The 12,744-nt window shown below is 47.6% G+C and overlaps 1 long non-coding RNA gene across 3 annotated transcripts in view; it reads left to right on the top strand.

Moving 5' to 3' along the window:
- The window catches only part of LOC147029281 (uncharacterized), a 101,873-nt gene that overhangs the window by 16,420 nt on the left and 72,709 nt on the right, over window positions 1-12,744 (top strand). For 2 of the 3 annotated variants that reach the window (XR_015055849.1, XR_015055850.1), the window contains exons 2-3: window positions 9,155-9,316; window positions 9,488-9,628. This is a non-coding gene — a long non-coding RNA (uncharacterized LOC147029281). Of the gene's footprint in view, window positions 1-9,154; window positions 9,317-9,487; window positions 10,679-12,744 lie in introns of those variants that run through there. The other variant, XR_015055848.1, reaches the window with a different exon arrangement.

The raw sequence follows: 12,744 nt of genomic DNA, 5'->3' as shown, positions 1-12,744 counted from the left end.
GAATTATTGTGACTTGCCTGTGCACTCCTTGTATGTACTGAAGAGAGAGGGATATGGAACAAAGACTCCAGAATCGGCCAAGCAAGCCAGAGTCAGGAAGTTTCTGACAAAGCTGATGAGTTACGGGTCTGAATATAAAACGGCTCAAGACTGCGACCTTTGGAGAAACAGAAATCGCGACACAATTACAACACCAACTTTACAAATAGGGTCCTTGAATGTCAATGGTTGCAAGGATTCATTCCGTGTGCACCAGGTATTGTCATTCAGTATAAAGGAAAAACTTGAAGTAACCTTTTTACAGGAAACCCACATGACCCCAGAGGCTGCATCCTGATGGGAAAACCAATGGAAAGGCTTGACATTTTTCAGTCACTTAACGGATACATTTAGACCTGAAATACTTGTCAAGAATGAAGTAAGTTTCGGGTGGTTGCTACACACAAAAGCTTTGTTTGAAGAATTTGTTGTAAATTTCGTCAACAATTATGCTCCATGTGTAGGAGTTGCAAGAGGGCACTTCTTACACACACACACACACACACACACACACACACACACACACACACACACACACACACACACACACACACACACACACACACACACACACACACACACACACACACACACACACACACACACACACACACGACTGATATCAGCAACAACCTAAAAACCATGAGTAGCTTTCACCAAAAAACAGCGTTGCATTTATCGGGATGATTCAGGAAGATGTTCACAAACATTAATCATTATAAGCAGCTGCGTTTTGACAGGATGGAAAAAAAGATTTGGCTCAGTAATTTAGAAACACGTTAATATGGCAAATGGCTCAGAAATCGGGTGATATTTCACAACTCACTAAGACTCTCTGGAAAATCCTGTTTATCTCTGCTGATGACTCCACGCTCTGCTGCACCATCTCTCATTCCTCAGATCGGCCAGCAGCAGCCTCTTTACTCTCTGCAGATCTGGACAAAAATCACAAGCTGGTCCAATATTTGGAACATATTTTCAACCCTGACAAATCTCACACTCACGAAATATCTCGAAAGGACTGTCGAGAACCCCACCCGCCATCTACTTTCTCAACAATCCTCTTGAAGAAGTTCTTTCATTCAAGCTTCTGAGTCTCACCATCTGCCATGGTCTTTCCTGGGAAAGTCACATTTCCAAGCTGGCCTCCAAAGCCAGTCGCCGACTGGGAATCCTTTGTCGTGCAAAGTCCTTCCTTGGCACACCTGAGCTCCTGACCACATACAAAGCTTTCGTCTGCAGCCTGATGGAGTACTGCTCTCCCCTCTGGGCTGGTGCTACTGACTCTCACCTTTCTCGGCTTCACGCTGTGGAATCCAAGGCATTTAGGATCATTGGTATCCCCCGCAATGATACTGTGTTTTTGGGTCTCACTCTCTCACCACAGGAAGGTCAGTGGTCTTTCTGTCTTCTACCGTCTCCTCTCCGGCCTCCCTCACCCCCCCCCCCCCACTCCGTATGAGATATGTCCCCCTTCATATTTCCGCAGGCACTCAAGGTCTGCCAGCAACCAACTTCTGATAAACCTACCAAAATCAAGAATCACTGCTCACCTTCACTCTTTCATTCCTCTTTTTTCCCGCCTTTGGAACAAACTCCAACAATTTATTCAATCCCACTCTTCCCACCAGGTCTTCAAAACAGCTGTTCACCACCATCTCTTACGTTCATCAATCCAAAACCACAATCTTTTCTTCCCCCATTAATCCATCCGAAACCCACCTCCTTCAAATTCCATTCTTTCCTTCCAGAAAGTCCCTGTAGTGTCCATCTTGTTTACTCTGTGTACCCCCGCCCAATCCCTTTCCCTTCCACAGATCTCCTCATGTCTGTTCCCCACTGTTTTTCTTTTACTCTCCTGCCCCTCTTGAGTCTTGCTCCCCTTGTTGTGCATTTCTGTGTGTTAGCTCTTATACGAGGCTCAACAGTGCATACAAAAAGCGAAAGAAAAAAAAACATAATGAACGATGGGGCGCGAACCACCCACTCGGGGCGACGGGGCACGAACCACCCGCTCGGGGCGACGGGGCGCGAACCACCCGCTCGGGGCGAGGGGGCGCGAACCACCCGCTCGGGGTGACGGGGCGCGAACCACCCGCTCGGGGTGACGGGGCGCGAACCACCCGCTCGGGGCGACGGGGCGCGAACCACCCGCTCGGGGCGACGGGGCGCGAACCACCCGCTCGGGGCGACGGGGCGCGAACCACCCGCTTGGGGCGACGGGGCGCGAACCACCCGCTTGGGGCGACGGGGCGCGAACCACCCGCTTGGGGCGACGGGGCGCGAACCACCCGCTTGGAGCGACGGGGCGCGAACCACCCGCTTGGGGCGACGGGGCGCGAACCACCCGCTTGGGGCGACGGGGCGCGAACCACCCGCTTGGGGCGACGGGGCGCGAACCACCCGCTTGGGGCGACGGGGCGCGAACCACCCGCTTGGGGCGACGGGGCGCGAACCACCCGCTTGGGGCGACGGGGCGCGAACCACCCGCTTGGGGCGACGGGGCGCGACCCACCCGCTTGGGGCGACGGGGCGCGAACCACCCGCTTGGGGCGACGGGGCGCGAACCACCCGCTTGGGGCGACGGGGCGCGAACCACCCGCTTGGGGCGACGGGGCGCGAACCACCCGCTTGGGGCGACGGGGCGCGAACCACCCGCTCGGGGCGACGGGGCGCGAACCACCCGCTCGGGGCGACGGGGCGCGAACCACCCGCTCCGGGCGCGAACCACCCGCTCCGGGCGAGAACCACCCGCTCCGGGCGCGAACCACCCGCTCCGGGCGAGAACCACCCGCTCCGGGCGAGAACCACCCGCTCCGGGCGAGAACCACCCGCTCCGGGCGAGAACCACCCGCTCCTGGCGAGAACCACCCGCTCGGGGCACGAACCACCCGCTTGGGCGACGGGGCCTGAACCACCCTCTCGGGGCGATGGAGCACGAACCATTTGCTCTGAATGACTTTCCGGCAAAAGCGTCCGCAGTGAGTGAACGATTTGCTCAGAAGGATGTAGTGCTGTTCCGCTATTGACTGTAAGGCATTTGGCAAGTGGCTTAAGCACTCATGCTTAAGTCCAATTGATTGGTTGATGAGGAACGGTTGGCCAGGCTGTCGCTGCATATCATGTAGGATCCCTTTAACTTTAATGCCAGTCTTCACCACCCACGCAGCATTTCATGAAATAAAATTAATTCATTCAAATAATGACTTTATCCATAAAGGAGTTGTAGCTTCATGCAGAGCAACCCTGGAGACATCGCAAAGTTCAATCGCCCGTGAAATAAACATTGCAGATCATCCGCCATCTTGCCTGCTCGTCTGTGCAGACATCACATGGTGCATCAGTTCGAGACTGCACAAACATTATAACCTTTTTTTTTGTTATGCCCGCTTTTCACCAGATTTGCTTTGATTCCCTGTAGAGCACCTCACAAAACCTTCAAAAATATGTACACAGATCTTCCAGATGCTATGGATATGCAGTCCATCTGGGGGAAAGGGTGTGAGGTCGAGCAGTGGATGCATTAAATCATTAAAAAAAGCTCAATGAAGCGAGTTAATTATGGCACGTTCCTAATTTTTTTTGTTCACTCAATACAATTTTCCAAACAGTAGAAAAATATAAGTTCAATGCTTTCGAATGCCTTGCTTGCTTAAAGTAAATAGGTATATCGGCATAGTTATAAGACTCGATATTTCTTTAAATTATCAGATTTCACACAGCTTTTGACACTTATTTATTCCGGATGATATCCGATCCTTAAAACCGAAATCATGTTTCGATGACATACTTTAATGAGTGCGTGAGAGTAGATCTGGGAAAATCGTATCATATGATGCATGAAATCGCTCCAACCTCATAATTTGAAAACTATAGTATTTACAAAAGTGACATAAACAGTGGCCGAGAATCACCTGATGAGGGATATAATTAAATAAGGCATTAATCATCTTAAAAAGGGGTGTCTTAATTTCTGCAAACATCCAGTTTTCACCACTGCACTTCCATGGAGTTTTCTTAGTGTGCATGCAAAGTTTCAGGCTGTAAGGTTTTATGGTTTTGGAGTTATGGAGGAGACACACTGACACAGTGACACACACACACACACACACACACACACACACACACACACACACACACACGTTTAGATTATTCAACTGAATTTAGAATGGGATTAAAATAAATTAAACTCAAATCAAATGGAAGACCAAATAGGTACAAGTCCTGCATTGCAGTAGTCAGAAGGAACCCGAACAAGCAACAAGCAAAGATGAAGTCATCAGGAGGAACCTGAATAGGATTCACATTTCAGCTGCTATTCCTCGACCCTCAAACCAATCCAGGCACAGCCAAGTGAGCCTTGTTCAAAATAAAAAAAAAACCCCAAAGAGAACCCATATCAAAAAATGAAATAATTCTGGCTGCCAGACCAAGCATCCGATCAAGTTGAAATTTAAAACGTGTATTCTGCATCACTACTGGATCATAAATGTAATTTCATGTCGATTCATTAAGCAGTTCCAGAGAAAACATTATTCAATATTTTTCTTCAATCCAATATGGCTGCCAAACCATGTGATCTATCAATTATTCGTTTACAAACATGTACACCCATGGCATGGGGAACATTTGTGTGAAGCTTCCCCTAGATTTGCCCAGCCGTTCTGGACAAGAAGATTTTTTTTTTTTTATAGGTTTTCGGGTAAATCCAACATGGCTGCCAAACCATGTGACCGATGACATAATATGTGTGAACCTTTTGTTCCTCATGGATCGGTGGTCATACGTATAAAGTTTCACCTCGAACTGCTCAGCCACTTCAGAGAAGATGACTTTTGAAGGTTTTTTTTTTCAAAAAAACAATATGGCTGCCGAATCACGCGACCAATGACGATAAAAAAATTCTGTGGACTATTTAATCCCTAGTTGACCCTCAAATTTTTTCATACTGATCAGATGAGGCATTCTGCAAATGCAATTATGATGTCATTAAAAAAAAAAAATCACACTTATTCCCATGAGGAGTACTTGCCATGTGCCAAGTTTTGATTTTTGTCCTTGGTGCAGTTTCAGAGATAGAGCTCCTTAGTTTTCCCATTTTTTCAACATGGCCACCACACCATGTGATCTTTGATGTCATAATCATTGAATCATTATGCGTAAGAAGTTGCATGGATGGTGAAAATTTTGTCTCAATCTGACAAGCGGTTGCAGAGAAAATCAAGAGTTCTGTGCAGTCAAAGAAACAATAACAGACAGACAAATTGACCCAAACGCAATACCTCTCCTTCGGCGATGGTAAAAAGTACGGACGGACAACCTGAAAACATAATGCTACTGGCGACTTCATCAGTGGAGGCATAAAAAAAAACAGACAAACACCTGAGTAAGCTGCAAATTTTTCGTGCATAGGCAAGCATACTTTCAGCATCTGAATTGAGACAAGATGCCAATCGACTCCATAATAGCTGAGAATCTGATATCATCGTTGTAAAGGCTCTTTCTCAAAAAAGCTGCCTTACTTGTTGCATATACAAGCAAAGTTAATCTGAAGAAATATCAAGAAGCCACATGTACCTCAGAGGATGATCCAAATGATGAAGCATTCCAGGAATTAATTGAAGACATACATGGGGACTTGATTCAAATTGGGAACGTTCTCGTCGATCTTGTCTGGAGATTCAAATCGCACTTTCTAGATTCTCATAAACATCTCATCAGTAACTATAAGGTATACAAATTACAAAGGTGGTTTGGAAATTACGATGGGGAAGATATTGTACAAACCAACTTTGGCCAATCACAATCTAACATTGTAATGCTTTTTTTTTTTGTCCACTTCCACTTGTGGTGACATGATTTCATGCTTTCAACTGCCTATGATCAATGGTGCATTGCCACTGTTACCGAGTATGGGGACTCCACTGATGCAATGCCCCCATTACCATCCATCCATCCATCCATTGGGACCATACTCTGTGCAGAGCGCTGGTGCTGCCTAAGCAGTCTCCTTGGCCATTGGACACAAACTTAGACAGATCGCCACTCTGACACAGGATACCAGTAAGCTGACACTCATTTTGCCAACCTCAGGATGACAGGCTGAGTCAACCCCACTTGGTGTTGATTCAGTGGCTGACAGGGCTTGAACTCAGGACCCTAAGATCCCAAGCCCACCATCCTAACCACAAATCCAACACCAGGCTTGAAACATAGTAATGAGTTGCAAAATTACTCTGGCTGATGCTGGCAAAAGAGGGCTTTTCCTCTCTTTTTCCTCAATTTGGTTTTATGATGTGGGCGAGTCATTTATACAACGCACACGTCCTCCACAGAGAGTTCACAGAAGTTGAGTCCCTCACACAACACACGCTGAGACCGCTCACACCATCAAGCAGGGATCGTTTTTCACAGAGAGCCAAAGAATCGTTCTTCTTCTCCCTCCCCCACCCCCCTTTTTTTCCTTATCGCAGTATGGACACCAGTATTATGGGAGATGAGGAGGATCAAGGCTCGTATCCCAATCCTGAAAGCGAATTGTTATGGGTGTTGGGGATGAGGAAGGTCAGGGCTCGTATCCCACACCTGACACCAAAAGTCATGTCCATGCCGATTCAGACTGACTCTGGACGGATGGATCAAACTGGTTTTACTCCCTTGGATTGCGTTCGAACAAAGGCGGGTTTGCACACGTGAGAACTGAGATGACAGACGAAAACCTTAAGCTTTTATAAAACCAGCGGGTTTATTTCCAAAGCAAATAACCAAAGGAAGATTGACCAACGGAAGGATACGGCAACGAGTTTAGGTGGGGAAGGAAGGGGGAACTTGGAATCGATAATAAATAATTATATAAAATAATAAACAAGTTAAAAAAAGACATTAAATGTCATAGCCCCTGTTGTTTTAGTACTTTTGCTGCATGTAGTTAAAGGGCTTGCCCATATTTATGTACAACTAAAATTGCCGCCAGTCTACCAGTCGGCCATATTTGATCAGATCGCAAAATAAAGTGAGGGGTATGTGTACGCCATCATGTACTGTGCTTGTGCCAAGCTCGAACAAAATCGGACCACACATATCAGAGAAATGGTTGGGGGACACGTTGAAGAAACAAAAATCGGCCATCCTGGATCTGATGTCAAAAAAAAATGTCGTGCATGTGTACATCATCATGTGTTGTCTTTGTGCCAGGTATGAATAAAATTGGTCCATACATGTCCGATATATGGTTGCAGACGTGCACGCACACATCAACATGAAAAATGAGACCAAATCCATAAATAAGCCCCCGTTTCAGACTAAGTCCAATGGGGGCTTATAAAACCTATAGAAATCTCAGGCGCCTCACTCCAGACTCAATCAAGACAGGGAGAGAGAACAAGAACTGGGTGGCTTCAGCTGCTGGTAGATGAGCAGGCAATGAGGAACAGAGCAGGCAATGAGGAACAGAGCAGTCAATGAGGAGACGAGCATGCAACGAGACGAGGAGCATGCAACGAGACGAGGAGCATGCAACGAGACGAGGAGCATGCAACGAGACGAGGAGCATGCAACGAGACGAGGAGCATGCAACGAGACGAGGAGCATGCAACGAGACGAGGAGCATGCAACGAGACGAGGAGCATGCCATGAGACGAGGAGCATGCAATGAGGCGAGGAGCATGCCATGAGACGAGGAGCATGCCATGAGACGAGGAGCATGCAATGAGACGAGGAGCAGGCAATGAGACGAGGAGCAGGCAATGAGACGAGGAGCAGGCAATGAGACGAGGAGCAGGCAATGAGACGAGGAGGCAATGTGGAGACGAGCAGGAGAGATGAAAGTACACGACAGGATCCAGAGACAACGAGCAGGCTGCAGGCACAGCAAAACAGGCACAGGGCAGAGGCAGGCAGGGCGATCATCTCCACGAGCTCTCCTCAGTCAGCTCTTCTCCGAGTCCATGATCCTTCCCAGGCTCCCATCAGACTCACTATTAGGCATCCATAGCTCCGCACCCCTTTCTCCCTTGCATGGCAGAGCACCTTGACCCCCCGGTCCCACCTAGTGGGACATTATAAGGGGCTATACGTAAAATTCCTTACCTTAATCCCTAATTAATTATTACCATGCACCATCCCCTGTATGGTGCAAATTCAAACAAGACAATCATTAAGCAAACGTTTCCCTACTTATTACATTGAGATCAGTTAGCTACTCATACACAGACCATGCGACTCCATACATTTCCATCTGGTCTGAGGGAATATCTGCATACTCCCACCACCCCCCCCCCACCTCCTTCAAACACAACAATATTATTTTGGGGACGATGTTCTACAGACTGGGATGATAGATTATTGTAAATGTGATGGTGTATGGAGGTGTTTTATGGGAGACGTGGTTCAATATTGTGACAGATGTGTCCTGAATGACGGAAAGGCAGATGTGTCGATAAAAAGACCACAGATGCCAACAACAACACTCACCATTGGTCTGAGCCTTGCGCCCAGTGTCAGTGTGCTGTACTTGTAAGATGATTGAAGTGGATGGGGAACCATGCCAGTGACCGAGCAACGAATGTCAAATGGCCGAGCAAACCAACGTTATATGCCACACCCCATAGTCTATCAAAGGTCAATCAACCGCTTGGCCCAATTACCCCAAGGAGCACAATCTCCGACCAAAACTAAACAGAATAAGTCAAGACACAGTTCTTCATATATGCGGTTTAAATAAGCAAGCAAGGCGGGAAATGGTAGAAAAACACAAGCAATTCTAATTCCAAGGAATGGCGAGAAATCGAGGACAGGCAATACAATAATCACGTACAAATTCTACAGCATGTATGCATTTCCCCTTGTTCCCTATGCATCATTGGCATCATCCCATGCCTTAATCAAACACCGAGCACCTCAACTAATTGGCAGCAAGACATACACGCGAAGAAGTGAGAGACTGGAAAGGGCGAGAAGAAGAAGTGGTGAGAAAGAATTAGTGAGGGATTGTCTGTGAGCCCCAACACACCTTTCCACAGGCCTGCTGGATTACGGCCACCCAATGCTCTGGCGTGATGGTTTGCATCTTGCCCTCCTCACACTCCCTCCCCGATTCTCCTCTCTGCTCCGTTAGTGCGTCCGATTGCTTGGGGAGCTCGATGGTATCTGGCTGGACGTGATGGACTGTGCGGCTCTGGTGGGAATACTGCTGGTGAGGTGAGATGAGGTGGACAGCTGGGATGTGACCAGGTGGTGTGGTGGGAAACCGGGCTGAGATGGAGGTGCATGCAGTAAAGTGAGTGCAACAAGTGCAAAGAAGAAATCTTGAATTACAAAGAATGATAATGTAACGATACAAATGCAATGAGAATAATTGATTGATAATGTCCGATAATACTGTCTCTTCTTTCCCTGAGTCACTCTTTTTATTCTCTTACCCCTCACCCCCCATTCTGATGGCTCTCAGAACCCTCATTGGTGCAGAGGCAGTGATGGCGGACTGATTCTGACTGCCGCTGATTGGCCGAGTCCTGTTTTTCTGCCGAGCAACGATCTCAATTGGTGTGACAGCACCTTTGTGGTGAATCTTTCCAGGAAGGGGGAAGGGGTAAGAATTTGCATGTTGCAAATTCAACCTGTTGAATTTGCAACTGCAACCTGTTGCTGTCTTAAGAGCTTTGTTTTATAATTTTTTTAAGTTCTTGTATATTATGGTCTGAAGAAGTGGTGGCACAGCAAGGGCTGGTATAATTGACACCAGTCCAGATGAACTGTTTGTAGGTTGTTAAAATGATTATTTGTGTTGGCCAAAGGTTGCTTAAGTGAATGCTTTTAGTGTGTTGATTTTGTGGTTAGTCGTGGCAGTGAGTTGATCTATGTGTTGCGTAAAAGCCATATGCTTATCCAAGGTGATACCCAGTTACGTTGGATTTCTGTCAAGAAAAAGTTTGTCATTGAATAGGGTCATGGTTGGATGTACATTGGATTCATGTCTGCCTGGGGTGAAAAGGGCGACAGAAGATTTTGGGGGAGATTGCATTGTAACAGCACAAGTTTTTTCAGTGTGAACAAGTTTTCAAGATTGCAGAGATATTGCTGGAGGGTGTTGGTAGCCTGCAGAAAAATAGGACCACCTGTCCTGAAGCTCACCTGGATCAGGAGCAACAGTCACTCAAACCACCTGCTGACCCCCTGAGCCAATGAATTTTTTTTTAATGCCATGAACAAACTTTGGTGCATCAAGGGTGATGAAGGTTGTGGTCAAGTTTCATTGAAATTGTGTGTAGTTTTGGAGAAGAGACCAAATACCTATTTTGGGAGGTCAAACCTGCAATTTCAAATAATATCTATTTTGGGGGGGTCAACTCCCCCATGAAGACCCCCCTAATGAGCGCAGATTGTGATGCGGTCGATACACTTTGGTACAACACGCTTGATGAAGGTTGGGTCAAGTTTCATCGAAATTGTGTGTAGTTTTGGAGAAGAGACCAAATACCTATTTTGGGAGGTCAAACCCCCCCCCCCCCATTAGACTCCCTTAATGAGTGCAGATCTTGATGTAGCTGATACACTTTGGTACATCACTGGTGATGAAGGTTGTGGTCAAGTTTCATCGTAATCGTGTGTGTCGTTTTGGACGAGAGCAAATACCTACTTTGGGTGTGGTCAACCCACCCCCCCCCCCCATGGACCCTTTTAATGAGGACAGATTTTGATGTGGACAATATACCTTTGTTGGGCATCAGATATGAAGCTTGTGGCCAAGTTTCATCAAAATGGCGTGTTTAGTTCAAGCGATAATGACTGTGTTTACAGACTCACTCACTCACTCACCTACGGACACTGATCGATCACATAAACTCACCTGACTAAAGTACAGGTGAGCTAAAATGGAATGTTGTGCGGTAGTGATTAGATCATCTGCATATCATAGAAGTAGTAAGTTGGCAGTCATGGAGGAATGGATTGAAGAGTGAGGAATCATAGTGTAGAGCCCTGTTTAGTGAGGGAGATTTAGCAGAAGTCTGAAGGATGAGAGGGTTTGGTAAAGTCTAAAGCTCCATGGTTTTGGCTCCACACGGGTGGCAGCATGGCATCTCAGTGGTGGGGGATCTTTGGGCCTCTTCTGGAGGACCGGTTGGCTGTCACCGTGCTGCAGTCCAGTTTGTGCCGTACTGACTGGGTATATTCTTCAACAACAACAACAACAACAACATTATGGAAGACTGTGGTCCTGGCTTCATGTAGGCAACAGCACAACACTTCAGTCACATCACATAGCTCTTCATCAAGATGTCTTGCTGTATCACCTTGTTCTCTGTCTGATAACAAGTGAAAATAGATTATAATACGTTCAATAAGTGTAGAGAATGTGGACTATATATTGTTAAGGGCCGGTGCTTTGGCCGCGAACCGACCGCTCTGACGGAGCCGCAAGTCGAGTCGGCCCGACCGATTGCCCGGAATATAGATTGCCGCCCGGATAATCCGAATCGACGGGTCCTTGTGCAAGAACCGAAATACGCCAATGGGCAGACCACGTGGGATAGGGTCGATTGCCAATCTTCAATTTACCTAAATACCCACGTGATCAACTACCGGGGTATTCCACCCTCGACGGAACTCGTACGGAACAAATCGCCGAGGCGAGCCTGTCCCGTGTGCGATTCCGAGCGGCTTAATCGCCGAGAACCGTCGGTCCAAATGTCCCCCTTTTACGGCAAACCAACGGCTTTATAACTACCAACACACAAAATGCTCAGTCAATGAAAGAATCGACGCGACGAGCTGAAAACATTTAACAATTGGGGTATTTATTAATAATAATGGGGAACTAGGGGAAACACGTAATAGCAGAACTATACAGACTATACGAAATGCAATGCAATCATTTACAGCACACAAAGCACTTAACAATTTCCTACTTATTAGACGGGCCCATGGACACACGTACACACACACACACACACACACACACACACACACACACACACACACACACACACACACACACACACACACACACACACACAATAAATGGTGGCTGAGGCCTTTAATAACAGACTCCAGCTCGTAGGACATGTGAGCTGAAACCCAGGACCTATCTCGAAACTCTCCACCTCACGTGGTCTTCAAGTTGTTCGGACCCGGGCTCCAGCGAGAGCGAGCTGGACCCAATCACCGTGAGCCGCGATCCTTCCCGAGCTCCAGCGAATCCTCCCGCGCTTCTCAACATGTGCTGGTGAGACGAGGGACCGATCCTTCCCGTCGATGCGCTGCTTCCCCGAGGAACCACCTCCAAGATGAGGCCAATGAGTCGCACCAAGCCGGGAACCAAAATGGAGAACAAAGAGTTCCACGAACCAAGACGAAGAAGAACCACCACCAGTAGCTCGAGCCGAGCAACCGGCTCAACTCTCTTCCGAACAAAGCAGCTCTCCAAAAAGTCTCCACCCGAGCCAAGCCGAGGCTGAAGCTCCCTGAGCCACCAACCCACTCGAACCAAGCAGGACCCGAAGGCTTGCTGAACAACCAAGGCAGAAAGCCTTCATAAGGCCACCTCCTGAAGCAGGCCGCAGCCGAAGCTCTCCCGAGCCAAGCAGTACCCGACGGCCTGCTGAACAACTACTCAGCAGAAGCAAAAAGCTTCCGAAAGCCTCAACCCTAACCCAAGCCAAACAAGACCTGACAGCCTGCTGAACGACCACTCCACTCGAACAAAGA

The sequence above is a fragment of the Eptatretus burgeri genome, chromosome 3 (genome assembly GCF_056783735.1).
Source record: "Eptatretus burgeri isolate ZD-2024b chromosome 3, Ebu_testis_v1, whole genome shotgun sequence".
Classification (NCBI taxonomy): Eukaryota; Metazoa; Chordata; class Myxini; order Myxiniformes; family Myxinidae; genus Eptatretus; species Eptatretus burgeri.
The sequence above is the reverse complement of the archived record's forward strand: the minus strand, read 5'-3'. Positions and strand labels throughout refer to the sequence as shown.